Genomic DNA, 26841 nt, shown 5'->3' with positions numbered 1-26841 from the left:
GTACACCCCCTGTATTCTCAGTATTTTCTACATACAGTGCTCAGCGTAAGTTAGTACACCCCTCTATATTGTCAAGTACATTATACATGCAGCGCTCAGCGTAAGTGAGTACACCCCCCTGTATTCTCAGTACGTTATATATACAGCAGTCACCAAAAGTGAGTACACCCCCCTGTATTCTTAGTACGTTATAAATACAGCACTCAGCATAAGTGAGTACACCCCCCTGCATTCTCAGCACATTATACATATAGCGCTCAGCGTAAGTGAGTACACCCCCCTGTATTCTCAGTACGTTATACATATATCTCTCAGTGTAAGTGAGTACACCCCCTGTATTCTCAGTACGTTATACATACAGCGCTCAGCATAGGTGAGTACACCCCCCTGTATTCTCAGTATGTTATACATACAGCACTCAGTGTAAGTGAGTAAACCCCCCTGTTTTCCAGGTACGTTATATATACAATGCTTAGCTTAAGCACCCTCCTGTGTTCTCAGTACATTATACACACAGTGCTCAGAATAAGTGAGTACACCCCCTGTATTCTCAGTACATTATACATACAACACTCAGCGTAAATTAGTACAACCCCCTGTTTTCTCAGTACATTATATATACAGCGCTCAGCATAAGTAAGCACAAACCCTGTATTCTCAGTACGTTAAACATACAGCGCTCAGCGTACGTGAGTACACCCCCCTGTATTCTCAGTACGTTATACATACAGCACTCTACATAAGTGAGTACACCCCCTGTATTCTCAGCACGTTATACATACAGTGCTCAGCATAAGAGAGTACACCCTCCTGTATTCTCAGCATGTTATACATACAGCGCTCAGCATAAGTGAATACACCCCTCTGTATTCTCAGTACATTATACATACAGCGTTCAGCGTAAGTGAGTACACCCCCTGTATTCTCAGTACGTTAGACATACAGCGCTCAGCATAGGTGAGTACACCCCCCCGTATTCTCAGTACGTTATACATACACCACTCAGCGTAAGTTAGTAAACCACCCTGTATTCTCAGTACGTTATATATACAGCGCTTAGCGCAAGTGAGTACACCCTCCTGTATTCTCAGTACATTATACACACAGCGGTCAGCATAAGTGAGTACACCCCTGTATTCTCAGTACGTTATACATGCAACACTCAGCGTAAATTAGTACAACCCCCTGTATTCTCAGTACGTTATATATACAGCGTTCAGCGTAAGTGAGTACACCCCCTGTATTCTCAGCACGTTATACATACAGCGCTCAGCGTGAGTACACCCTCCTGTATTCTCAGCACATTATACAAACAGCGCTCAGCGTAAGTGAGTACACCCCTCTGTATGCTCAGTACGTTATACATACAGTGCTCAGCGTAAGTGAGTACACCCCCTGTTTTCTCAGTACGTTATACATACAGCGCGCAGCATAGGTGAGTACACCCCCCCTGTATTCTCAGAACGTTACACATACAGCACTCAGTGTAAGTGAGTAAACCCCCTGTTTTCTCAGTACGTTATATATACAGCGCTTAGCGTGAGTACAACCTCCTGTATTCTCAGTACATTATACACACAGTGCTCAGCATAAGTGAGTACACCCCCTGTATTCTCAGTACATTATACATACAACACTCAGCGTAAATTAGTACAACCCCCTGTTTTCTCAGTACATTATATATACAGCGCTCAGCGTAAGTAAGTACAAACCCTGTATTCTCAGTATGTTAAACATATAGCGCTCAACGTACGTGAGTACACCCCCCTGTATTCTCAGTACATTATACATACAGCACTTTGCATAAGTGAGTACACCCCCTGTATTCTCAGCACATTATACATACAGCGCTCAGCGTAAGTGAGTATACCCCCTTGTTTTCTCAGCACGTTATACAAACAGTGCTCAGCATAAGTGAGTACACCCCCTGTATTCTCAGCATGTTATACATACAGTGCTCAGCGTAAGAGAGTACACCCTCCTGTATTCTCAGCACGTTATACATACAGTGCTCAGCATAAGTGAATACACCCCTCTGTATTCTTAGTACGTTATTCATACAGCATTTAGCGTAAGTGAGTACACCCCCTGTATTCTCAGTACGTTACACATACAGAGCTCTGCGTAAGTGAGTACACCCCCTTTATTCTCAGTACGTTATACATACAGCACTCAGCGCAAGTGAGTACACCCCCCTGAATTCTCAGTACGTTATATAGACACCGCTCAGTGTAAGTGAGTACACTCCCCTGTATTTTCAGTACGTTATACATACAGCACTCAGCGCAAGTGAGTACACCCCCCTGAATTCTCAGTACGTTATATAGACACCGCTCAGTGTAAGTGAGTACACTCCCCTGTATTTTCAGTACGTTATACATACAGCGCTCAGGCTCAGCGTAAGTGAGCTCACACCCCTGTATTCTCAGTATGTTATATATACAGCGCTCAGCGTAAGTGAGTACACCCCCCTGTATTCTCAGCACGTTACACAGACAGCGCTCAGCGTGAGTACACCCCCGTTTTCTCAGCACGTTATACAAACAGTGCTCAGCGTAAGTGAGAACTCCCCCATATTCTCAGCACGTTATACATACAGCGCTCAGCGTAAGTGAGTACACCATCCTGTATTCTCAGCACATTATACAGTGGTGGCCAAAAGTATTGGCACCCCTGCAATTCTGTCAGATAATACTCAGTTTCTTCCTGAAAATGATTGCAATCACAAATTCTTTGGTATTATTCTCTTCTTTTAATTTGTCTTCAATGAAAAAACACAAAAAGAATTGTCCTAAAGCCAAATTGGATATAATTCCACACCAAACCTAAAAAAGGGGGTGGACAAAAGTATTGGCACTATTTGAAAAATCATGTGATGCTTCTCTAATTCCTGTAATTAACAGCACCTGTAACTTACCTGTGGCACCTAACAGGTGTTGGCAATAACTAAATCACACTTGCAGCCAGTTAACATGGATTAAAGTTGACTCAACCTCTGTCCTGTGTCCTTGTGTGTACCACATTGAGCATGGAGAAAAGAGAGAAGACCAAAGAACTGTCTGAGGACTTGAGAAACCAAATTGTGAGGAAGCATGAGCAATCTCAAGGCTACAAGTCCATCTCCAAAGACCTGAATGTTCCTGTGTCTTCCGTGCGCAGTGTCATCAAGAAGTTTAAAGCCCATGGCACTGTGGCTAACCTCCCTAGATGTGGACGGAAAAAAATTGACGAGAGATTTCAACGCAAGATTGTGCGGATGGTGGATAAAGAACCTCGACTAACATCCAAACAAGTTCAAGCTGCCCTGCAGTCCGAGGCTACAACAGTGTCAACCCGTACTATCCGTCGGCGTCTGAATGAAAAGGGACTGTATGGTAGGATACCCAGGAAGACCCCACTTCTTACCCCGAGACATAAAAAAGCCAGGCTGGAGTTTGCCAAAACTTACCTGAGAAAGCCTAAAACATTTTGGAAGAATGTTGTCTGGTCAGATGAGACAAAAGTAGAACTTTTTGGGAAAAAGCATCAACATAGAGTGTACAGGAAAAAAAAAGAGGCATTCAAAGAAAAGAACACGGTCCCTACAGTCAAACATGGCGGAGGTTCCCTGATGTTTTGGGGTTGCTTTGCTGCCTCTGGCAATGGACTGCTTGACCGTGTGCATGGCATTATGAAGTCTGAAGACTACCAACAAATTTTGCAGCAAAATGTAGGGCCCAGTGTGAGAAAGCTGGGTCTCCCTCAGAGGTCATGGGTCTTCCAGCAGGACAATGACCCAAAACACACTTCCAAAAGCACTATAAAATGGTTTGAGAGAAAGCACTGGAGACTTCTAAGGAGGCCAGCAATGAGTCCAGACCTGAATCCCATAGAACACCTGTGGAGAGATCTCAAAATGGCAGTTTGGAGAAGGCACCCTTCAAATATCAGGGACCTGGAGCAGTTTGCCAAAGAAGAATGGTCTACAATTCCAGCACAGCATTGTAAGAAACTCATTGATGGTTACCGGAAGCGGTTGTTCGCAGTTATTTTGGCTAAAGGTTGTGCAACCAAGTATTAGGCTGAGGGTGCCAATACTTTTGTCTGGCCCATTTTTGGAGTTTAGTGTGAAATGATCAATGATTTGATTTTTGCTTCATTCTCTTTTGTGTTTTTTCTTTGCAAGCAAATTAAATGAAGATAATAAGACCAAAGAATTTGTGATTGCAATCATTTTCAGGAAGAAACTGAGTATTATCTGACAGAATTGCAGGGGTGCCAATACTTTTGGCCACCACTGTACATACAGCGCTCAGCGTAAGTGAGTCCACCCCTCTGTGTACGTTATACATCCAGTGCTCAGCGTAAGTGAGTAAACCCCCTGTATTCTCAGTACGTTATACATACAGCACTCAGTGTAAGTGAGTAAACCCCCCTATTTTCTCAGTACGTTATACATCCAGTGCTCAGCATAAGTGAGTACACCCCCTGTATTCTCAGTACATTATACATACAACACTCAGCGTAAATTAGTACAACCCCCTGTTTTCTCAGTACATTATATATACAGCGCTCAGCATAAGTAAGTACAAACCCTGCATTCTCAGTACGTTAACCACTTCGCACCAGAGCCTGTTTTTGCCTTCGTGACCAGGCCAATTTTTTCAATTCTGACCACTGTCACTTTATAAAGTAATTACTCTGGAACGCTTCAATGGATTCCCCTGATTCTGACATTATTTTTTCATGACATATTGTACTTCATGGTAGTGGTAAAATTTCTTCGATATTACTTGCGTTTATTTGTGAAAAAATCGGAAATTTGGAGAAAATGTTGAAAATTTTGCAATTTTCAAATTTTGAATTTTCATGCCCTTAAATCAGAGAGATATGTTACACAAAATAGTTAATAAATAACATTTCCCACATGTCTACTTTACATCAGCACAATTTTGGAACCAAAATTTTTTTTTGTTAGGAAGCTATAAGGGTTAAAAGTTGACCAGCGATTTTTCATTTTTCCAACAAAATTTACAAAAACATTTTTTTAGGGACCACATCTTATTTGAAGTGACTTTGAGGGGCCTTTATGACAGAAAATACCCAAAAGTGACACCATTCTAAAAACTGCACCCCTCAAGGTGCTCAAAACCACATTCAAGAAGTTTATTAACCCTTCAGGTGTTTCACGGGAATTTTTGGAATGTGGAAGAAAACAATGAACATTTAACTTTTTTTCACAAAAAATTAACTTTAGACCCAATTTTTTTATTTTCACAAGGGTAACAGGAAAAAATGGAATAAATAATTTGTAGAGCAATTTCTCATTAGCGCGCTGATACCCCATATGTGAGGGAAAACCACTGTTTGGGCGCACGGCAGGGTTCGGAAGGGAAGGAGCGCCATTAGACTTTTTGAATGTAAAATTTAATTGCATAATTAGCAGATGCCATGTTGCGTTTGGAGAGCTCCTGATGTGCCTAAACAGCGGAAACCCCCCACAAGTGACACCATTTTGGAAACTAGACCCGTTAGGGAACTTATCTAGATGTGTGGTGAGCACCTTGAACCCCAAGGTGCTTCACAGAAGTTTATAATATTGAGCTGTAAAAATAACATTTTCACATTTTTCCCACAAAAAACGTTTTCATCCCTTAATTTTGCATTATTATAAGGGTAGGATAAATTGCATCATGAAATTTGTTGTGCAATTTCTCCTGAACACGCCGATACCCCATATGTGGAGGAAAACCACTGCTTGGGCGCACGGCAGGGTTTGGAAGGGAAGGAGCGCCATTTGACTTTTTGAATGTAAAATTTGCTTGAATAATTAGCGGACGCCATGTTGCATTTGGGGAGCCCCTGATGTGCCTAAACAGTGGAAACCACCCACAAGTGACACCATTTTGGAAACTAGACCCCTTAGGGAACTTATCTAGATGTGTGGTGAGCACCTTGCACCCCCAGGTGCTTCACAGAAGTTTATAATATTGAGCCGTAAAAATAAAATTTTCACATTTCTCCCACAAAAAATGTTTTTCATCCCCTAATTTTGCATTATCATAAGGGTAACAGAAGAAATTGCACCATGAAATTTGCTGTGCAATTTCTCCTGAGTATGCCGATACCCCATATGTGGGGGAAAACCACTGCTTTGGTGTACGTCAGGGTTCGGAAGAGAAAGGAGCGCTATGTTGGCTGGGATAGGTTGCAGACACCATGTCACATTTGAAGAGTCGCTGACATGCCGAAACAGCAGAAACCCCCACAAGTGACCCCATTTTGTAAGCTACACCTCTCAAGGAATTTATCTAGGGAAGTAGTGATTATTTTTAATTTTTTTAATATATACCATTGGGCAGTGAAGAAAACATAATTGTATTTTTACCACAAAAAAATGTTTTACCCTCAGATTTTACATTTTCACACAGGGCAATGGGTAAAAATGGTGCCGAAATGTGTCACACAATTTCTTCTAAAAGTGGCAATACCCCATATGTGGCTGTATCGTACCGCTTAGCCATACGGCGAGATCTGGGAGGGACGGAGCGCTATTTGACAATTGGAGAACAAATTATAGTAGAATAGGCATTTGGATTTGGGAGCACAAAATTTTCTTAATTTCTTTTGGGGGGCAATGGCCATTTCGCTTTTCCAGAGCCTTTCTGCTACCAGTAACTTGGAAGTCCCTTATATTTTTAATAGATGATGGACCTGAGTGGGGACTAGCTTTTATTGAGGACTGAGTTGAAGCTTTTATTGGGAACATTTTATGTAACATTTATCCGGCGCTCTAGGCTGAGCACTTACATCGGGGTTTCAATCTAAATTTCCAAGTGATGTAATTAAGATGAAACCCCTGCGGGATCCATTCACTATAATGAGGCAGCAGAGTTACACTGGACTCCGTCTGGCCTCTGTTTAGCGGTGTCCTCTTTTTCACAAGTGCACAAAACTGTGGCCAACCGCACTTTTATGCACGCCTAAAAAAACTAACACCGTGGGATTACAGGCCAGATGGCATCCACAGTGGCCTATATCTGCCTCATTACAGGGAATCTTCTGTCATGGGTTCCGTCTGAATCACGTATTTCAAAGATTTACACGGAAACTCTGGAGTAAGTGCTCAGTGCAGAGCGCAGGATAAATGTGAGCAGAGCCTTACTGCGATCTTTGGGAGACATAATAAACAAATCAGTAGGAGGTGAAGAATTGATTTTATTTATTTTTTACGCCGTTCCTCGTGCGGTATAAGTGATGAGATTACTTTATTTTTCGGGTCGGTGCGATTACAGAGATACCAGATTTATATCGGGTTTTTATGACTGACAGCTGTCACACACTAAGAGACGCTTTTTTTTGCAAAATCTAGTTTTTGCATCGCCATATTTTGAGAGCTATAATTTTTCCATATTTCGTCTGACAGTCATGTGACAGCTTGTTTTTTGCGGGACGAGTTGACATTTTTATTGGTACCTTTTTTGGGTACGTGACATTTTTTGATCGCTTTCTATTCCGTTTTTTGGTAGGTGAAATTAACAAAAACAAACAATTCAGGAATTGTTTTTTGAGGTTTTTTTTATGCCATTCTGCGTGTGGTAAAAGTGATAAGGCAGCGTTATTCTTCGGGTCAGTACGTTTACAGCGATACTACACTTACTGTATATTTTTTTTTATGTTTTGACGCTTTTACACAATAAAACAATTTTATAGAAAAAATATATTTTTTGCATCGCTTTATTCTGAGAGCTATAACTTTTTTATTTTTCGGCTGATGGAGCTGTATGGCAGCTTCTTTTTTGCGGAGCAAGATGACGTTTTCAGCGGTACCATTTTTATTTCCATTTTACTTTTTGATCGCATTTTTTTCCACTTTTTGTTTGGCGATATGATGAAAAAGCATAGTTTTTTGCTCTATTATTTTTTTTTTTTATTACGGTGTGCACAGAAGGAGTTAATTAGGGTGACAGTTTTATAGATCAGGTTGTTTCGGACGCGGCGATACCAAATATGTGTACTTTTTTTTGTTTTTGCATAAATATACGGATTTATTGGTTTAATATTTTATTTATTTATTTTTATTTATTTTGTGATTTTTTTAACAGTTTGAAAACATTTTTTAGACTTTTTTTTACATTTTTACTTAGTCCTGAATGGGACATTAATTTTTATTTTTCTAATCACTGTTCTCATGCAATGCAAAAAACATTGCATGAGAACTTTGCTGACAGTTTCACACTGTCTGTCTCCTGCTGGACACAGCTGCAGGCTGAGCTCAGCAGGACACCATATATGGCAGATCTGGAGGCGGTCATGTGACCTCCAGCTGCAATAACAAGGGCAGGTCCTGGAAGACATCAGGGGGCCGTCGGAGAGGTAAGTGGATGACCCCCTCTCCTCTCACTATCTTCTATATGCCGCTATCTCTATAGATCGCGGCATATAGAAGATAGCAAAGGGTTAACATCATTGGGACCTGATCCAATCAGGTCCCGATGATGTCCCCTGTCAGAGCTGTCGCTCTGAACTGCAACCGCAGCACTTGCAGGACCCTGGGGGTCCTGAGGGCTGAGGGACCACCGACCGTTCATAAACGTCGGTGCTGCACAGAGCCCAGGCAGCACCGACGTTTATGTACAGTGGGCGGTCGGGAAGCGGTTAAACATACAGCGCTCAGCATACATGAGTACACCCCCCTGTATTCTCAGTACGTTATACATACAGCACTCTGCATATGTGAGTACACCCCCTGTCTTCTCAGCACATTATACATATAGCTCTCAGTGTAAGTGAGCATACCCCCTTGTTTTCTCAGCACGTTATACAAACAGTGCTCAGCATAAGTGAGTACACCCAAGTATTCTCAGCACGTTATACATACAGTGCTTAGCGATAGAGAGTACACCCTCCTGTATTCTCAGCACGTTATACATACAGCGCTCAGCATAAGTGAATACACCCCTCTGTATTCTCAGTATGTTATACATACAGTGTTCAGCATAAGTGAGTACACCCCCTGTATTCTCAGTACATTATATGTGTCACCCTGGCCTGGATGCCACAAATGTATAATAAAGCTGTGTCTGAGAGCAAGGGGGAGGTTCTCTGGTCAGGGACCTTTAGCATGCAGCACCTCCTGTCCCAGGCCAGTAGGGGGAGCAGGCTGCCCCTATAAAAGCTGGAACTGGGGGCAGGGTTAGAGAGTTCTGGACGACCTGACTCTGGAGTGAGAGGTGTCCCAGAGAAGGGAGAGCCAGTTCAGCTGAGGCTGAGGAGGACAAGTGGCAGTAGAGGAGCCACGAGCCAGGGACGGAAGGCGAGGGGAGCCTGTCCTGGTTGAGAGAGAAACTGAACTACCGGACTTTGGTGTCCGAGGCTGTTAGGATTCCAAGTCCTACAGCAAATAACCAGTCCGCAGGGGATGGTATGTCCCTTGGCCTAAGAAGCCCAGAGGTTCCGCCACAGCAGAAGGGACCAGCAAAGCTGCACCAGGCCAAGAATAGAAAGGAACCCAAGTTGCAAGCCATACGGGCGAGAAGACACGCCGAGCTCAGGAACGTGGGCTGTTACACCACCAGGAGGGAAATAGCCAGAAAGAGCGCAGAGAATACGGTAGGCCTTCACCCTCACCCTGACCAGGGCCAGCTTCCCACTTGTTCTCAGACATTCAGGCCCCCTCCTAGCCAGGACTGTTTTTGGGTCGTCTCACCTGTTCTAATAAAGACCCTGAACTGTTTAAGAGGCCTCCGTCTCCTCATCCCCTCCATCATCCATCTATATACTGCCCTGGGGCCACACTCCTCCCATGGGGAGTTAAACTACTTAGTGCTGCACAACTACATCTGCCCCAGCGGTCTGCACTGCAGCGGCGGTTAACCCTGACTGCAATCTACGGGTGGCGTAGTCGGACATTTAAAACCTTACAAATAGACTGCCACAACGTTTGGTCTGACCACCCTGAGTCACGGACCGGGTTGCCACTACTACTCCCAATATTGCCCTGTTGCCCGGCTCCGAGTGCCCCACGGCCCAGGGGGCGAGTCATATACATACAGCACTCAGCATAGGTGAGTACACCCCCCCATATTCTCAGTACATTATACATACACCACTCAGCGTTAGTTAGTAAACCACCCTGTATTCTCAGTACATTATATATACAGCGCTTAGCGCAAGTGAGTACACCCTCTTGTATTCTCAGTACATTATACACACAGCGGTCAGCATAAGTGAGTTCATCCCCTGTATTCTCAGTATGTTATACATACAACACTCTGCGTAAATGAGTACACCCCCTGTATACTCAGTACGTTATATATACAGCGCTCAGCGTGAGTACACCCCCCTGTATTCTCAGTACGTTACATATACAGCGCTCAGTGTAAGTGAGTACACCCCCTTTATTCTCAGTACGTTATACATACAGCGCTCAGCGTAAGTGAGTACACCCTCTGTATTTTCAGTCCATAATACATACAGCGCTCTGTGTAAGTGAGTACACCCCCCTGTATTCTCAGTACATTATACATACAATGCTCAGTGTAAGTGAGTACACCCTCCTGCATTCTCAGTACGTTATACATACAGAGCTCAGCGTAAGTGAGTACACTCCTGTATTCTCAGTTTGTTATACATACAGCGCTCAGCATAAGTGAGTACACCCCCTTGTATTCTCTGTATGTTATACATACAAAGCTCAGCGTAAGTGAGTACACCCCCCTGTATTCTCAGTACGTTATACATATAATGCTCAGCGTAAGTGAGTACACTCCCTGTTTTCTCAGTACATTATACATCCAGCGCTCTGTGTAACTGAGTACACCCCCCTGTATTCTCTGTATGTTATACATACAGCGCTCAGCGTAACTGAGTACACCGCCATGTATTCTCAATACATTATACATGCAGTGCGCAGTGTAAGTGAGTACACCCTCCTGCATTCTCAGTATGTTATACATACAGCGCTCAGAGTGAGTACACCCCCCTGTATTCTCAGTACGTTATACATACTCACCTTCTTGCTCTAGTGTAGGTTGTTGCTGAATTGGTTGCAGGAAATGTAGGACGGGTACCACTATGGCATCGTTTATCCGAGTCCAGGTCCGGGGGAACTCTCCGAGAACGGTGCTGATCATTTCTTCCTTGTCCTCTGCGGGTTCAAGGTCTCTTTGATCCTCTTCTGCACTTTGTAGTTGCTCAGGGCACCTTTTTAGGTGGTCTCTGGAGACGGTACTAGTGGTTTCTCCTCCATCCTTGGTGATCACGCACACCTTCGGGTTGTCGTGATCAGACTGCAGTACTGTGTAGGGTTCCCTTTCCCACTGGTCGTCCAGCTGGTGTAGCCTTCTCTTTCGCTCAGGACCTGCTCACCAGGTTCTAGGGGACCAGCAGGGGCATGTTGGTTGAAGAGTCTCTCTTGCCTTTCTCTCACCTGGGCCAGGCTCTTCTCCACACTCTCCTGTACCTTCTTGTTCTGCAGTCGCCTTTCCGTATCCCAGTCCACATCTGGGGAGGTGTCCTCGGGTGTTAGGACACCCATCTCCAGGTCTATGGGCAGCTTACCTGGTCTGGCTCGCATCAGGTAAGCTGGGGTGCAGTTTGTAGCATTCACCGGGAGATGGTTGTATAAGTCTATCAGGTCCGGTTTTTCTGGCCACAGGCTGCGTTCCTCCAGGGGCAACGTCTTCAGGAGATCAATGACTATATTGTTCATTTTCTCACACATCCCATTGGTTTGTGGGTGGTAAGGCGTTGTCCGAATCTTCTTAAAGCCATAGAGGTTGCAGAACTGTTGGAAGATTTCAGCCTCGAACGCTGGACCCTGGTCTGTCAGGACCTGTTCCGGATACCCGTGTGGGCGGCAGAAGTATTGCTGGAAGGCTCTGGCCACCGTTTGAGCTGTCAAGTCTTTTACAGGGACCACCACTAGAAATCGGGAATAGTGGTCCATGATTGTCAGGGCATAAACGTATCCTGACCGGCTTGGAGCCAATTTTACCTGGTCCAGAGCTACCAGCTCAAGAGGCAGCTTGGTGACGATGGGCCTCAAGGGTGTCTTCTGGCTGGTGCGGTCCTTCCTCCTTAGATTACAAGGGTCACAGTCTCTGCACCACTTCTCTACAGCCCCTCTCATGCCGATCCAGAAGAACCGTCCTCTTAGCAGGAACTCCAGTTTCTTCCAGCCGAAGTGCCCCGCTCTGTCATTGTAAGCCTCCAGGACCATAGCTGCATCTCGCCTTGGGACCTCGACTTGCCAGGTCAGCTCGTGCGTCCGGTGGTTGACGAGTCTCCTGCAAAGCTTACCTTCATAGAGGAACAGCCTGCTCTTCTCTTTCCATAGCTGCTTGGCTTCCTCTGGAGCATCCGGATCTAGACGGGCATCTTCTCGGGTCAGCAGGTCTTTCACCATGCGGATTGCAGGGTCACTATCTTGGGTCTCGGCCCAGCTGTGGTGAGGTAGGGGATTCATCATGATGGTTGTTAAGTATTCCTTCTTCACGCGGTGGGAGTATTGAGTGGCTCCATACCAGTGAAACGCAGGGAGCTCTACCTCCTCCAGCTCTTCTGGGTCTTTGCCTCCATCAGGTAAGTGAGGCATCCTTGATAGGGCGTCAGCGTTGGCATTGGTTCTGCCTGCCCGGTACTTGATCGTGAAGTCATTATTCGAGAGTCGCGCCATCCACCGCTGCTCTAGGGCACCTAGTCTTGCATTGTCCAGGTGTGTCAACAGGTTGTTGTCCGTGTACACGGTGAACTTTGCGGAGGCCAGTTAATGCTTAAACCGTTCTGTGATGGCCCACACCACTGCCAAGAATTCTAGCTTGAAGGAGCTGTAATTCTCCTTGTTTCTTTCAATGGGCCTCAGCTTCCGGCTGGCATATGCGATCACCCTTTCTCTGCCCTGTTGGTTTTGTGACAGTACGGCTCCCAGCCCCACATTACTGGCATCTGTGTGGAGGATAAAAGGCTGGCCATAACCGGGGTAGGCCAGGATCTCATCCCCCGTGAGGGCCATCTTCAACTGGCGGAAGGACTCCTCTTCCGGCTTGTCCCACTTGAAGGGTGGCTTTTGACTTCTGGATTTGGATTGACCTATCAGGAGGTCCTGCATTCGAGCTGCCATCTTAGTGAACCCGGGGATGAACCTTCGGTAGTAGCCTACCAACCCGAGGAACTGCCTCACTTCTTTGATGTTTGAGGGGCTTTGTCAGTATTCCGGGTTTTCTAGGTAACCTTGTGAATGATTTTGCCCTTTGTTAAGATGGAGTTTGCTGTTTTTGTATGCCCTACTTCCTGTTCGTTTGTTTAAAACCCGGCTCAGGTGCTGGCTTCCTTGCTGGAGTATTCTGCTTCCATTTCCCTTCAGTCCAGCTGCCTTGTCCTACTATTATCTCCCAGATCTCTTGTGTATTTACCAGGTTAATCTTCACGTGTTTCTCAGCAGCAGCAGCAGTGAGCTTCTACCCTTGGCTCTGGACATTCTCTGCATATGTAAGCTACACTCACTGTGTTATCATTAACCTGTTGACTTTGGAATTTAACCCTTGGCTCACTCTACCCGGTAAGAACTGTGTTTCTGAACTGTGTTGTTGTTTAACCCTTCGTTCACTCCCTCCGGGGAGGGCTGCTGGAACTATTTACTGGAATATTACTTAAATGTGAACTTGTTTCTGGACTTCCCTGAATCTACGCCTCATCTAGGATTAACTTGTGAACTTGTTCTTGGACTTCCCTGTGGCCACGTCACCAGTGTGTCAGACATTCCTTTTGATCACATTTGTGTGATGACTCCATCGTAAGAACATTGCAGACTTTGCTATATAGGGTCCAAAGACTTAATATCGCTGGACTTATTTCATTGTATGTCACTACGGGTTATCTGTATATTGTTTTTGGGTGTTATTGCTGTTGCACAAATACATTATTTGCACTAAAGAAACCCGTCTCTGCTTGTTCATTGCCCCACGCTATCAGAATCCTCGAGTTCCTACAATAGTATTACAGGATACTCCAGCCCAAAGGAGGATTCTGCTGGGGCAATGACGGAAACACGGGCAGACAAGCTGTTCACCATAATTAACTCCTTGCAGCAGGAGATAGAGGTTATACACAATAAGATTAGAGACATGGCATCCCAGGTTGACCACAACGCACAGGTGTTTGGTCAGGCTCTCCAAGATCTACGTACTAAGTTAGAAGTCCGGGAGGCCTTACCTACTGAGCCTACATCATCCACTAGTATGCCCAAAATGCCTCCATTCCGGTTTAATGGTGACCGAAGTCAATTCCGTGGGTTTGTTAACCAATGTATATTATTCTTTGATGTACATGCATCCTATTACCGGTCTGATAGATCTAAGGTTCTATGTATTATCATGTTGTTGACATCACGGGCACTGGCTTGGGCAAATCCTATGGTTGAAAGTCATGATACCCGTCTAAATAATTTGGATGATTTTCTGACAGCCATGGCACAAATGTTCGACGATCCCAACCGCCGTGCTACCGCTGAATCTGCCTTGCTTTCCTTACGCCAGGGGAAACTTTCAGTCATAGAATATGTTACTGAATTTAAAAGGTTAGTGGTGGACACCAACTGGGATAACAATGCTTTATTGCCAATCTTTAGAAAGGGTTTGTCCAGTGCAATCAAGGATGAGCTAGCTCGTTCAGAGTCTCCACAGGAGTTTGAGTTGTTTTTACAACACTGTGTACGTATTGATATCCGTCTAACTGAACGCAGACAAGAAAAATGGGCAGCTGTAAATCGCATCACTAATTTCTCTTTTCCGTCTAGGGAAACCACAGGCAAAAACTTGCGGGAGGCCGAGGAGGTGCCTATGCAGGTGGACTCGCTACAAAAAAGTGAGAGTAATGAACGCCGCGAATACCGTCTCCGTGAGCGCTTATGTTTTTATTGTGGCCAATCAGACCATTTCCTTATCAATTGTCCTAAATGTCCCAGGCGACCCAACAAGGTGTTGGCGGTAGTAGGGGATTATGATAACACTGACGCTGAGTCTGAAGTTTCGGAGACCAGTCTACATCTAGATGCTGTTTTTCCCCCTATATTGATGCCGACTTCCCCTAAAGACCAAGGGGAGAAATATTCACATTGTTCTCTTCCTATTCAGATTCAGTGGGAGGGACAGTGGATATCAAGTTCTGCCATGATAGACTCTGGAGCAGGTGGGAATTTCATGGATTCTTCTTTTGCCAGGGAACATGGTATAAAGACGCAACTAAGAGCTTCACCAGTCACTATGGAAACGGTGGATGGTTCCCCATTAGTTTCTGGACCAGTAGATCGGGAGACAGTGCTTCTGGAGTGTAAGATGGAACCAGACCATCAAGAAACACTTTCATTCATGTTAATATCTTCTCCTCATTTTCCTGTAATTTTAGGAATTCCCTGGTTACGGTCACAAAATCCAAACATCAATTGGGAAACCAAGGAGATATCCTTCCTCCCGAAGTGTAGTCCTACCATCAGTCCAACGGTAGCGGTTCCAGTCACCCAGAACTTGGAAGAGGCAATACAGGTACCCACTCTCCCTCTGGTTTACCAGGAATTCTCGGACGTTTGTGACAAGAGGAAGGCAGATCAACTTCCCCCACATAGACCGTATGATTGCCCCTTAGAATTGCTTCCTGGGGCAGCGATTCCTTTCGGCCATGTTTACCCGCTGGCAGCTCCGGAATTAAAATCATTATGAGAATATATAGATGAGAATTTAGCCAAGGGGGTTTTCCGACCATCTTCTTCACCAGCGGGAGCCCCTATATTCTTTGTAAAGAAGAAGGATGGGACTCTAAGACCCTGCATAGACTACCGGGAGTTAAATAAGGTAACCATTCGTAACAGGTACCCGTTGCCGCTAATTCCGGAATTGTTGGAAAGAGTTCGCCAGGCCAAAGTATTTACCAAATTAGATCTTCGCGGGGCATATAATCTACTTCGTATACGTCCCGGAGACGAATGGAAGACAGCTTTTAGATGCCGGTATGGACATTATGAATATTTGGTGATTCCATTCGGACTCTGTAACGCTCCTGCTGCTTTTCAATATTTAGCCAACGATATTTTCAGGGATTTATTGGACCAATATGTGGTAATTTACCTGGATGACATTTTGATCTTCTCTGATTCCTTACAGGAACATCAGGAACATGTTAAGACCGTGCTTAGACGTTTGAGAGATAATCATTTGTACATCAAACTCGAAAAGTGTGAATTTCATTGCTCCGAAATCCAATTTTTAGGCTATATTATTTCTCCTCAGGGATTGAATATGGAGTCTAGCAAGATCCAGGCAATCTTAGACTGGCCGGTACCAGGAAACATTAAAGAGGTACAACAATTCATTGGTTTCGCTAACTTTTATAGACGTTTCATCCGAAATTTTTCAGAAGTTGTCCGTCCCATCACTCTCCTCACCAAGAAGGGGAAGAAGTTTGTATGGTCTTCGCAAGCTCAGGGAGCCTTTGATCGCCTCAAGGTTTGTTTTACCACGGCTCCGATATTGATGCATCCGGATCCTGCACTGCCTTTCATCGTGGAGGTGGACGCTTCTGACTGTGCATTGGGAGCTATCCTCTCACAACATACCGGAGACAAAGGTTTGCTGCACCCGTGTGCCTTCTTTTCTCGTAGGTTATCTTCTGCTGAACTGAACTATGATATTGCAGATAAGGAACTTTTGGCAATTATTTCCGCCTTTAAGGAATGGAGACATCATTTGCAGGGAGCAACTCAACAGGTAGTAGTACTCACGGATCATCGTAATTTGGAATTCCTTAAGTTTGCCAGGTGTCTTTCTCCTCGACAAGCTAGGTGGAGTTTGTTCTTGAACCAGTTTAATTTTATTATTTCGTACCGCCCAGGTTCACGTAATGGGAAAGCTGACGCATTATCCCGAATCCATACGGTGGACTCCGTGCCTGGGACCCCGTCTAAGACCATCTTGTCTGATGCCTATTTCGTAGGAGTGCTCCAGGACCGGGACTTGTGGCAGGAGATCAAGCTGGCCTATGACGGTGACGTATTTCTTGCTGCTCCACCTGACAACGTGAATCTTGTCCTTCGGAATGGTGTGTGGCTTAGAGATCGATGTATTTATGTCCCGGAGGCTGTGAGACTTCGAATTCTCAAATTGGTCCATGACTCTGTATTGGCTGGTCATAGGGGGGTACAGAAGACGCAGGAATTTTTAAGTCGTTTTTTTGGTGGCCTACCTGTTTGAAAGATGTGAATGACTATGTCCGCTCTTGTGAGGTTTGTGCCCGGTACAAAGTTCCTCGCGTGTCACCTACTGGTCTTCTTAAACCGCTACCTGTACCGTCTCGCCCTTGGGGGTCTATTTCGATGGACTTTATTGTGGAGTTACCCACCTCTGGCGGTAAAAATACTATTTTGGTGGTAGTAGATCATTTAACGAAGGCTGCTCATTTCATTACGTGTACCGGTCTTCCCTCAGCTACAGAGACAGTGGATCTGGTTATCCAGAACGTTTTCCGGCTGCATGGGGTACCAGATGAGATCATTTCTGACCGGGGAATACAATTTACCTCTAGATTCTGGCAAGGATTTTGTTCTGCGCTCCACATTAATGTTTGCTTGTCTTCTGCATACCATCCTCAGACCAACGGGCAGACTGAACGGACAAATCAAACCTTGGAGCAATATCTACGCTGTTACGTCAGTCATTTGCAGGACGATTGGCTGAAGCTACTTCCTTTAGCGGAATTTTCATACAACAACTCTCAGAGCAGTTCCATGAAGGTAACGCCTTTTTTTTGCCAATCTGGGATATCATCCAAATATTTTGCCTAGGTCTCCGGTTGCTATTTCGGTACCGGCGGTTGAAGATAGAGTGGCGGTGTTGCAACGTAATCTGGAAGTTTTGAAGGACATCCTGACCGTAGCACAGGAGCGTTACAAGAAGTCGGCCGATAGGTTCCAGAAACCGGCACCTATGTATAAGGTAGGAGACGCGGTTTGGTTGTCTACCAAGAATCTAAGATTGGGTGTTCCTTCGCAGAAACTGGGACAGAAATTCATCGGTCCATTCAAGATCACTGGGATTGTGAGCTCTGTTGCCTGTCGGCTGAAGCTACCACGGACTTTAAAGGTACACCCAGTATTTCATGTTTCTTTATTAAAACCAGTCTCTCCTAACACGTTTCAGGGACGTATCGTATCTCCCCCTCCACCAGTGTTGGTTGATGGTGAAGAGCAATTTGTGGTACAGGATATTGTTGATTCGAGACTTCATAGGAACCGGCTTCAGTATCTAGTCAGATGGCAAGGTTACTCTCCCGAAAACGATTCTTGGGAATCAGTAAGTAACATCAATGCTCCCCTGAAGGTCGCTCAGTTTCATCAGAGATACCCGGACAAGCCTGGTCCCGGATCGTCCGGAGGCCGTCTTTAGGGGGGGAGTAATGTCAGTATTCCGGGTTTTCTAGGTAACCTTGTGAATGATTTTGCCCTTTGTTAAGATGGAGTTTGCTGTTTTTGTATGCCCTACTTCCTGTTCGTTTGTTTAAAACCCGGCTCAGGTGCTGGCTTCCTTGCTGGAGTATTCTGCTTCCGTTTCCCTTCAGTCCAGCTGCCTTGTCCTACTATTATCTCCCAGATCTCTTGTGTATTTACCAGGTTAATCTTCACGTGTTTCTCAGCAGCAGCAGCAGTGAGCTTCTACCCTTGGCTCTGGACATTCTCTGCATATGTAAGCTACACTCACTGTGTTATCATTAACCTGTTGACTTTGGAATTTAACCCTTGGCTCACTCTACCCGGTAAGAACTGTGTTTCTGAACTGTGTTGTTGTTTAACCCTTCGTTCACTCCGTCCGGGGAGGGCTGCTGGAACTATTTACTGGAATATTACTTAAATGTGAACTTGTTTCTGGACTTCCCTGAATCTACGCCACATCTAGGATTAACTTGTGAACTTGTTCTTGGACTTCCCTGTGGCCACGTCACCAGTGTGTCAGACTTTCCTTTTGATCACATTTGTGTGAGGACTCCGTCGTAAGAACATTGCAGACTTTGCTATATAGGGTCCAAAGACTTAATATCGCTGGACTTATTTCATTGTATGTCACTACGGGTTATCTGTATATTGTTTTTGGGTGTTATTGCTGTTGCACAAATACATTATTTGCATTAAAGAAACCCGTCTCTGCTTGTTCATTGCCCCACGCTATTAGAATCCTCGAGTTCCTACAATAGTATTACAGGCTTGGCCAGCTCTTGATTACTGTGACCTTGTCAGGGTCGGGGGCTACTCCTTCTGCACTCACCACATGCCCTAGGTACTGGACCTTCGGTTTCAACAGGTGACACTTTGAGATTATCTGCAAAGAGGAGTGGACCAAAAGTCCTCCTGACATGTGCGCAACCCTCATCATTAACTACAAAAAACGCTTGACTGCTGTGCTTGCCAACAAGGGTTTTGCCACCAAATACTAAGTGTTGTTTGCCAGAGGAATCAAACACTTATTTCTCACTGCAAAATGCAAATACAGTTATATGAAAAAGTTTGGGCACCCCTATTAATCTTAAGCTTATTGTTTTATAAAAATGGGTGTTTTTGCAACAGCTATTTCAGTTTGATATATGTAATAACTGTTGGACACAGTAATGTTTCTGCCTTGAAATGAGGTTTATTGTACTAACAGAAAATGTGCAATCTGCATTCAAACACAATTTGACAGGTGCATAAGTATGGGCACCCTTATCATTTTCTTGTTTTTAATACTCCTACCTACTTTTTACTGACTTACTAAAGCACTTTTTTTGGTTTTGTAACCTCATTGAGCTTTGAACTTCATAGCCAGGTGTATGCAATCATGAGAAAAGCTACTTAAAGTGGCCACTTGCAAGTTGTTCTCCTGTTTGAATCTCCTCTGAAGAGTGGCATCATGGGCTCCTCAAAACAACTGTCAAATGATCTGAAAACAAAGATTATTCAACATAGTTGTTCAGGGGAAGGATACAAAAAGCTGTCTCAGAGATTTAACCTGTCAGTTTCCACTGTGAGGAACATAGTAAGGAAATGGAAGAACACAGGGACAGTTCTTGGTAAGGCCAGAAGTGGCAGGCCAAGAAAAACATCAGAAAGGCAGAGAAGAAGAATGGTGAGATCAGTCAAGGACAATCCTCAGACCACCTCCAGAAAGCTGCAGCATCAACTTGCTGCAGATGGTGTCACTGTGCATCGGTCAACTATACAACGCACTTTGCACAAGGAGAAGCTGTATGGGAGAGTAATGCGAAAGAAGCCGTTTCTGCAAGCACGCCACAAACAGAGTCCTGTGGACTGATGAAACCAAGATTGAGTTGTTTGGTCATACAAAAAGGCGTTATGCATGGTGGCAAAAAAACACAGCATTCCAAGAAAAACACTTGCTACCCACAGTAAAATTTGGTGGAGGTTCCATCATGCTTTGGGGCTGTGTGGCCAATGCCGGCACCGGGAATCTTGTTAAAGTTGAGGGACGCATGGATTCCACTCAGTATCAGCAGATTCTTGACAATAATGTTACGCAGGGGATGGATCTTTCAGCAAGACAATGATCCAAAACACCGCTCCAAATCTACTCAGGCATTCATGCAGAGGAACAATTACAATGTTCTGGAACGGCCATCCCAGTCCCCAGACCTGAATATCATTGAACATCTGTGGGATCATTTGAAGAGGGCTGTCCATGCTCGGCGACCATCAAACTTAACTGAACTGCAATTGTTTTGAAAAGAGGAATGGTCAAAAATACCTTCATCCAGGATCCAGGAACTCATTAAAAGCTACACGAAGCGACTAGAGGCTGTTATTTTTGCAAAAGGAGGATCTACTAAATATTAATGTCACTTTTCTGGTGAGGTGCCCATACTTATGCAACTGTCAAATTGTGTTTGAATGCAGATTGCACATTTTCTGTTAGTACAATAAACCTCATTTCAAGGCAGAAACATTACTGTGTCCAACAGTTATTACATATATCAAACTGAAATAGCTGTTGCAAAAACACCAATTTTTATAAAACAATAAGCTTAAGATTAATAGGGGTGCCCAAACTTTTTCATATAACTGTATAAGGCAAGAAATCCCACTTATTAAACCTGACAGGGCACACCTGTGAAGTGAAAACCATTTCCGGTGACTACCTCTTGAAGCTCAACAAGAGAATGCCAAGAGTGTGCAAAGCAGTCATCAAAGCAAAAGGTGGCTACTTTGAATAACCTAGAATATAAGACATATTTTCAGTTGTTTCACACTTTTTTGTTAAGTATATAATTACACATGTGTTAATTCATAGTTTTGATGCCTTCGGTGTGAATGTACAATTTTCATAGTCATGAAAATACAGAAAAATCTTTAAATGAGAAGGTGTGTCCAAACTTTTGGTCTGTATTGTATATATATACACCGAAATTTCTAATATCAAGGTCACTAATGTAATCTTCTGTTTATTTCACAGGCTCCTTAGAGTTTCCAGAGGTATTTGCTCTAGTTTTCTTTTTTCTTATTTCTCTTATTCTCCTTGGTTCTTACTTTTTCTTCCGCTCCTTCCTCTCCTTTCGGTTTCTTCTGTAGCAGTTTAGCCTCATTTTTCCCCCCTTTTTGTATCTTTCCTTCCTTTTATCTGAGTGTGGTTTAAATTCCTTTACTTTGTCCTTTTATCCCCTTTTTTACTCTTCAGTTTTTTCCTTTTATTTTCTTTTTTTCTCTTTTTCTCTTTCTTCCCCCCTCCTCTGACTTCTCTCTTTTTTCCCCCTCCTGGATAGCTTATTTTCACCTTACTTACCTCTTTATATATCCATGCATGTTTCTCCCTGTCCCAAGTCTTATTTGCACATAACGTGCTTTGGGTTTACTGCGCATGCGCACGGTGGAACGCAACTCACCCCTCTTTTCCAGTATGATACCGGCGCGTCACATCCGGTCGGCGCTGGAACGCAGACTGCACTGCATCCTTCATCCACGGCGGTCCAGACAACTTCTATCAGTCATTACCATTCATACTTACCTCTTCCTGTTCTGACGCATATAAAATGGGACATATCTCCCATGTGTATACACCGGCGCACAGACTGTTTGTTATGCCACATGGAAGCACCCTGGTGGGACTCCTGGATTCTAATAAGTAAGTTGCACAGTTTTACACTCAGTTTGATACTCTCTGATACGTATTCTGAGGATTCCAGTGTCTTTTTTTCCTTTTTCCTTTGGGGCATATGTATGACCTCTTATATATTTCACTATTTCACTAAGTATTCTATCTCTTGGTCGTTCTGAAATGAATAACTTTGGAATTCTGGGTTTGTCATTCCCCCCACCCCCCACCCCTTTTTGATTATATGGCATTGGATGTTTTTCTTATTGAGCAATATTATTATTATTTTTATTATTATTATTATTATTATTTTTATATTATAGGTACAATTTGAGCTTGAATATGACCACCTATATTTGAAACAAGTGACCTACTACGTGACAACCTTGCACATGAGCTTTATGTATGTTAAAAAAAATATGTATGGCTTTATTATTTGTGTGACCATATTAAATGTAGTATTCATATTTTTCATTGACACAGATAACCTTGATAAAGGCAATTAGCCGAAACGAAACATTCCGTTGGTTATTATCTTATTACGGTCACTCTTTGGAATTAAACAGAAATTTTTTTGAAATGATATACAGCTGTTTCTTCATTCATTAGTGCCAGAGGTTTAGTTAAGATATCAGGGCCATTGCAAAGCCCGAAAGGCATAAACTTAAATTCAAAAAGCCCCATTGATGTGGTAAAGGCAGTCTTCTCTCTGTCTTCTGGCGCCATAGGAACTTGCCAGTATCCGCAGGTTAAGTCAAGAGTAGAGAACTAGGAGGTAGATCCGAGAGCAGTCAAGGACTCATCAATTCATGTCAAGGGATAGGCATCCTTGTGTGTGATGTTGTTCAATTTGCGGTAATCCACGCAGAAACGGATGGAGCCATCTTTTTTTTTCACAAGGACCAGCGATGCAGCCCAAGGGCTTTGACTTTCACGTATGACATCAGCTTCTTTCATGTCTTGAAGCATTTTCTTGACAGGCTGGTACTTCGCAGGTGGTATGGGATGATGTTGCTCCTTAATGGGAGGATGATCACCTATGAGGATTCGATGCTGAATCAGAGTAGTGTTACCGAAATCCAATGGATGCTTACTGAATGTTTGATGATGACATTTGGCAATGTTCAGAACTCCATTGATTCTCTCTACTGGAGTAGTGGCATCTCCAACATTCAGCTCAGTCCACCAGGGGTCTGAAGTAACCTTCTTACTGTCTTTGGCAGATTGGGTAGAATGTTGATTAGCTGTTACTTCACTTCAGATGCTGTCTTCTGGTGAGAGTTGAGAATACTGCGCTATTGGATGAAATTTGTGAAGGTTAACAGGTGCGTCACTTAAGTTAATCTGGCTCTCTTCCGTTGGAGACAGTTACAATACTGCGAGCAGCTTTCACTAATGGTTGTCCTTCTAGCAAGATTGGTTCGTGGAGAGCATGATAATCTTGATTTTTTTAATACCTGGTTGGGCACGGCACCATACCATGGTTTCTGAACTAGGCTGTAGAATCACTGATCGGGTGTCTCGGATGTGGACACGACAAATTTCACCCTTGCTATTTGCAAACTTCTGATGGGCGACAAGCATGCAGATGGCATGCTGAATGGTCCACTGATTAGAAGATGTAGCTGTAGGGAGAGAGGCATGCAAGGCAGACAACACTTCTGGAAATAAAATTCTAAGAACATTCATGCCTAGAACCATTACAGCAAAACCCTCACCCTCTACATCAGCTACAATGACACCCTGTTCTGAGCTTAATGTCCCCAATTCGAATAGTTTGCTCCCAGTAACCCTGGAGAGGTATGGGTTGACAATTACTGGCTATAATGTTCATCCTCACATCTGGAGGGGTATTTAAGTCACTAAAGTCCCAATGTTCAAGATATGCCCGCTTCTGCAAAGTAGTTACCTGTGATCTGGTGTCGATGAGAGCTTCCAGAGGGACACCGTTTACCAGGACAGTTATGTATGAGCAGGGCGAGATGAAGTGAGGCACCCACATGGGTGCTCCTTCTGAACCTTTTCTTCTTCCTCCCGAGGGGCGGTCCTTAGCCTCGGGGGTGGCCCATTTAACTGATAGCACTGGGCCTCGGTGTGTCCATATCTGTGGCAGTGCTGACAGAAAGGTCTCTTACGGCGAGCAGCTTTGCCTGGAGGTAGACTTCTGGATGGAGGCTCTGGGCTTGGTCCCTGGAGCGCGAAGTTGGAATAATCAGATTTTTGATCTGCTGAGAGACTTGTTCGAGTCCTCTGGCAATGTAACCTACATGGGCCTCAAGGGATGCCTTGGAGTCCACAGCAGGAGTCTGTGCAGCTTGCGTAGCTTGCATGGTACCTGGCGATGTCATCTGGAAAGATGGAGGGGCAGCAGGAATAGACCCAGCTAGAGGAACAAAGGTGACATAGTTTCCCTGCATATATTCATTGAAGAGGACACGGATGGCTACAGTCTTGAAGTCTGCAAAGGTGAAGCTGAGATGTTGTGCAGCAAGCATGCGGAGTTGGCTCTGCGACAGTTCGGAACACGTCCCCTCTATGAAGTGGTCTATCAAGATTTTGTCAGAGTCCACACTTTCACGGGAGTCAACCAGTAGAACAGGGGATAAAGCCTCTTGGAGGGATAGAGCATAGTCCTGTAGGGTCTCACCTGGCCGTTGTCATCTTGCAAAGAATCTCATCTTGACCTCAGAGATGGATGTAACCTCAAAGGTATCCTTCAGATTCGCAAGGATTTGCTCAGGCGTTTGCTTCTCTGTTGGGGGCCAGGATCGAACTTCCCTAAAAGCAGCACCCTCAAGCTGACCCAGCAGAATCTGTGTAGCGTCGGCGTCCCTGCCTCCTGCTAGGCAGGGACGCTGTTCCCCTCACCTCTACGCTCTGTGCCCGGCGTCTTCCTCCCGCTCTGCTGGCAGCGCGCGCTGCTTCCCAGCCATGGTGCTTAGGGCGCGCGCTCGCTCCTCCTCTCTTAAAAGGGCCACGCGCGCCGTCCTAAGGAGTCCCCGGCCAATGGTCGGAGGACTTCACCATATATAAGGCACCTCCTCCAAAATGGAGGTGCCTGAGCAATGTTGTTGCAAAGCCTTCACTCTGCTTCAGCCCTCAGGTCCCGTTTCCAGTTACCTGCCAGTCACCTGCCAGATTCCAGCCTGTTACCTGCCAGTCACCTGCCAGATTCCTGCTTGATACCTGCCAGATATCCGTTTACCTGCTTGCAAGCCTGCGGTCCGACGGTCTGCCTTCCGACACCTGTCAGTCTGTCTATGGACCAGCCTGCCCGCTCACCTGGGAGCGCTCATCTGCTACCTGCCTGCTAGCCTACCTGGAGGCTCCACCGTCACTTGCCGTGACCACCTGCCTGTCCAGAGACTCTTGTCTGCTCACCTGGGAGCGCTCATCTGCTACCTGCCTGCTAGCCTACCTGGAGGCTCCGCCGTCACTTGCCGTGACCACCTGCCTGTTCAGAGACTCTTGTCTGCTCACCTGGGAGCGCTCATCTGCTACCTGCCTGCTAGCCTACCTGGAGGCTCCGCCGTCACTTGCCGTGACCACCTGCCTGTCCAGAGACTGTCCCTGTCACTTGCCGTGAGTACCCGTCCTTCTACCCAGAGACTGTCCCTGTCACTTGCCGTGAATACCTGCCCTTCTACCCAGAGACTGTCCCTGTCACTTGCCGTGACTACCTGCCTTTCTACCCAGAGACTGTCCCTGTCACTTGCCGTGATTACCTGCCCGTCTTCCCTGGGAGCCACCCGCTTCCTTACAAGGAAAGCCCCCTTGTATAGTTGCTCAGAGGTTCCGCCTCCCAGACCCGTTACAGTTTGCTCGGGCCATGGAATCCGGTGGCACCCAAGCTCCCTCGCTCTCGGACCTATGTCATGAACTGTCCCGTCAGAGGTCCCAACAGGAGTCCATCCTGAGTCACCTGCGGAGTGTCAACTCTCGCCTGGACACTCTGTCTGCTCCACCAGCAACCACCGCTAGTGTCATGACTCGCAACCCGGCAGCGCCGCTGCCCACCAATACCATGGTATCCTGTCCCGGACCCCGGTTTTCTGCACCTCCTCGTTTCGGAGGTGACCCCGCTCAAGCTCGGGGCTTCATAAACCAGTGCACCCTGCACTTTGAACTCTTGTCCCACCAGTTTATCTCCGACCGGTCCAAAGTAGCCTTTATCATGTCCCACCTCACGGGGGAGGATCTGGCTTGGCTAAATCCTCTGTGGGAGAGAGGAGATCCCCTGGTGTCCGACCTGCCAGCCTTTCTCACGGCTTTCCAGAAAGTCTTCGACGAACCCGGACGGAAGACCTCATCCGCATCATCTCTGCTACGCCTCCGTCAAGGAGATCTCACCGTGGGCCAATATGCCATACGGTTCCGTACCCTTGCTTCGGAGCTGGCCTGGGATAACGACGCTCTGGTGTCTGTCTTCTGGGAGGGTCTGTCCGGCCGTATTAAAGATGAACTCGCCGGTCGGGACATTCCTACCACTCTCGACGACTTAATAACACTTGCCACCCGGATTGACATCCGATTCCAGGAGCGCGCCAAAGAGGTCACCCGTGAGAGGAGGTTTCCACGTCTAGCCCCCACCTTCCAGAAACCCGTCACTCCCTCCGTTACTCCCCAGGCACACTCACCTGAGCCTATGCAGGTCGACCAGACCAAGATGGTCAAATCCCGTCAAGACTTACGCCGTGCCGAGGGGAGCTGCTTCTACTGTGGCAGTAAGGAGCACCGGATC

The 26841-nt window shown here is 45.4% G+C and overlaps 1 long non-coding RNA gene across 1 annotated transcript; it reads left to right on the top strand.

Annotated features, from left to right (window-relative positions):
• Window positions 1–18495: 18495 nt before the first annotated feature.
• Window positions 18496–22665, top strand: LOC141172267 (uncharacterized). Its single transcript, XR_012252448.1, has 4 exons — window positions 18496–18780; window positions 21465–21484; window positions 21905–22130; window positions 22424–22665. It is a non-coding gene; the product is annotated as an uncharacterized lncRNA (long non-coding RNA).
• The last annotated feature ends 4176 nt before the right edge of the window (window positions 22666–26841 follow it).

The sequence above is a fragment of the Phyllobates terribilis genome, unplaced genomic scaffold, assembly GCF_046119375.1.
Source record: "Phyllobates terribilis strain yellow unplaced genomic scaffold, ASM4611937v1 Scaffold_1__5_contigs__length_1240528914, whole genome shotgun sequence".
Lineage (NCBI taxonomy): Eukaryota > Metazoa > Chordata > Amphibia > Anura > Dendrobatidae > Phyllobates > Phyllobates terribilis.
This window is presented reverse-complemented; position numbering and strand designations above follow the sequence as displayed.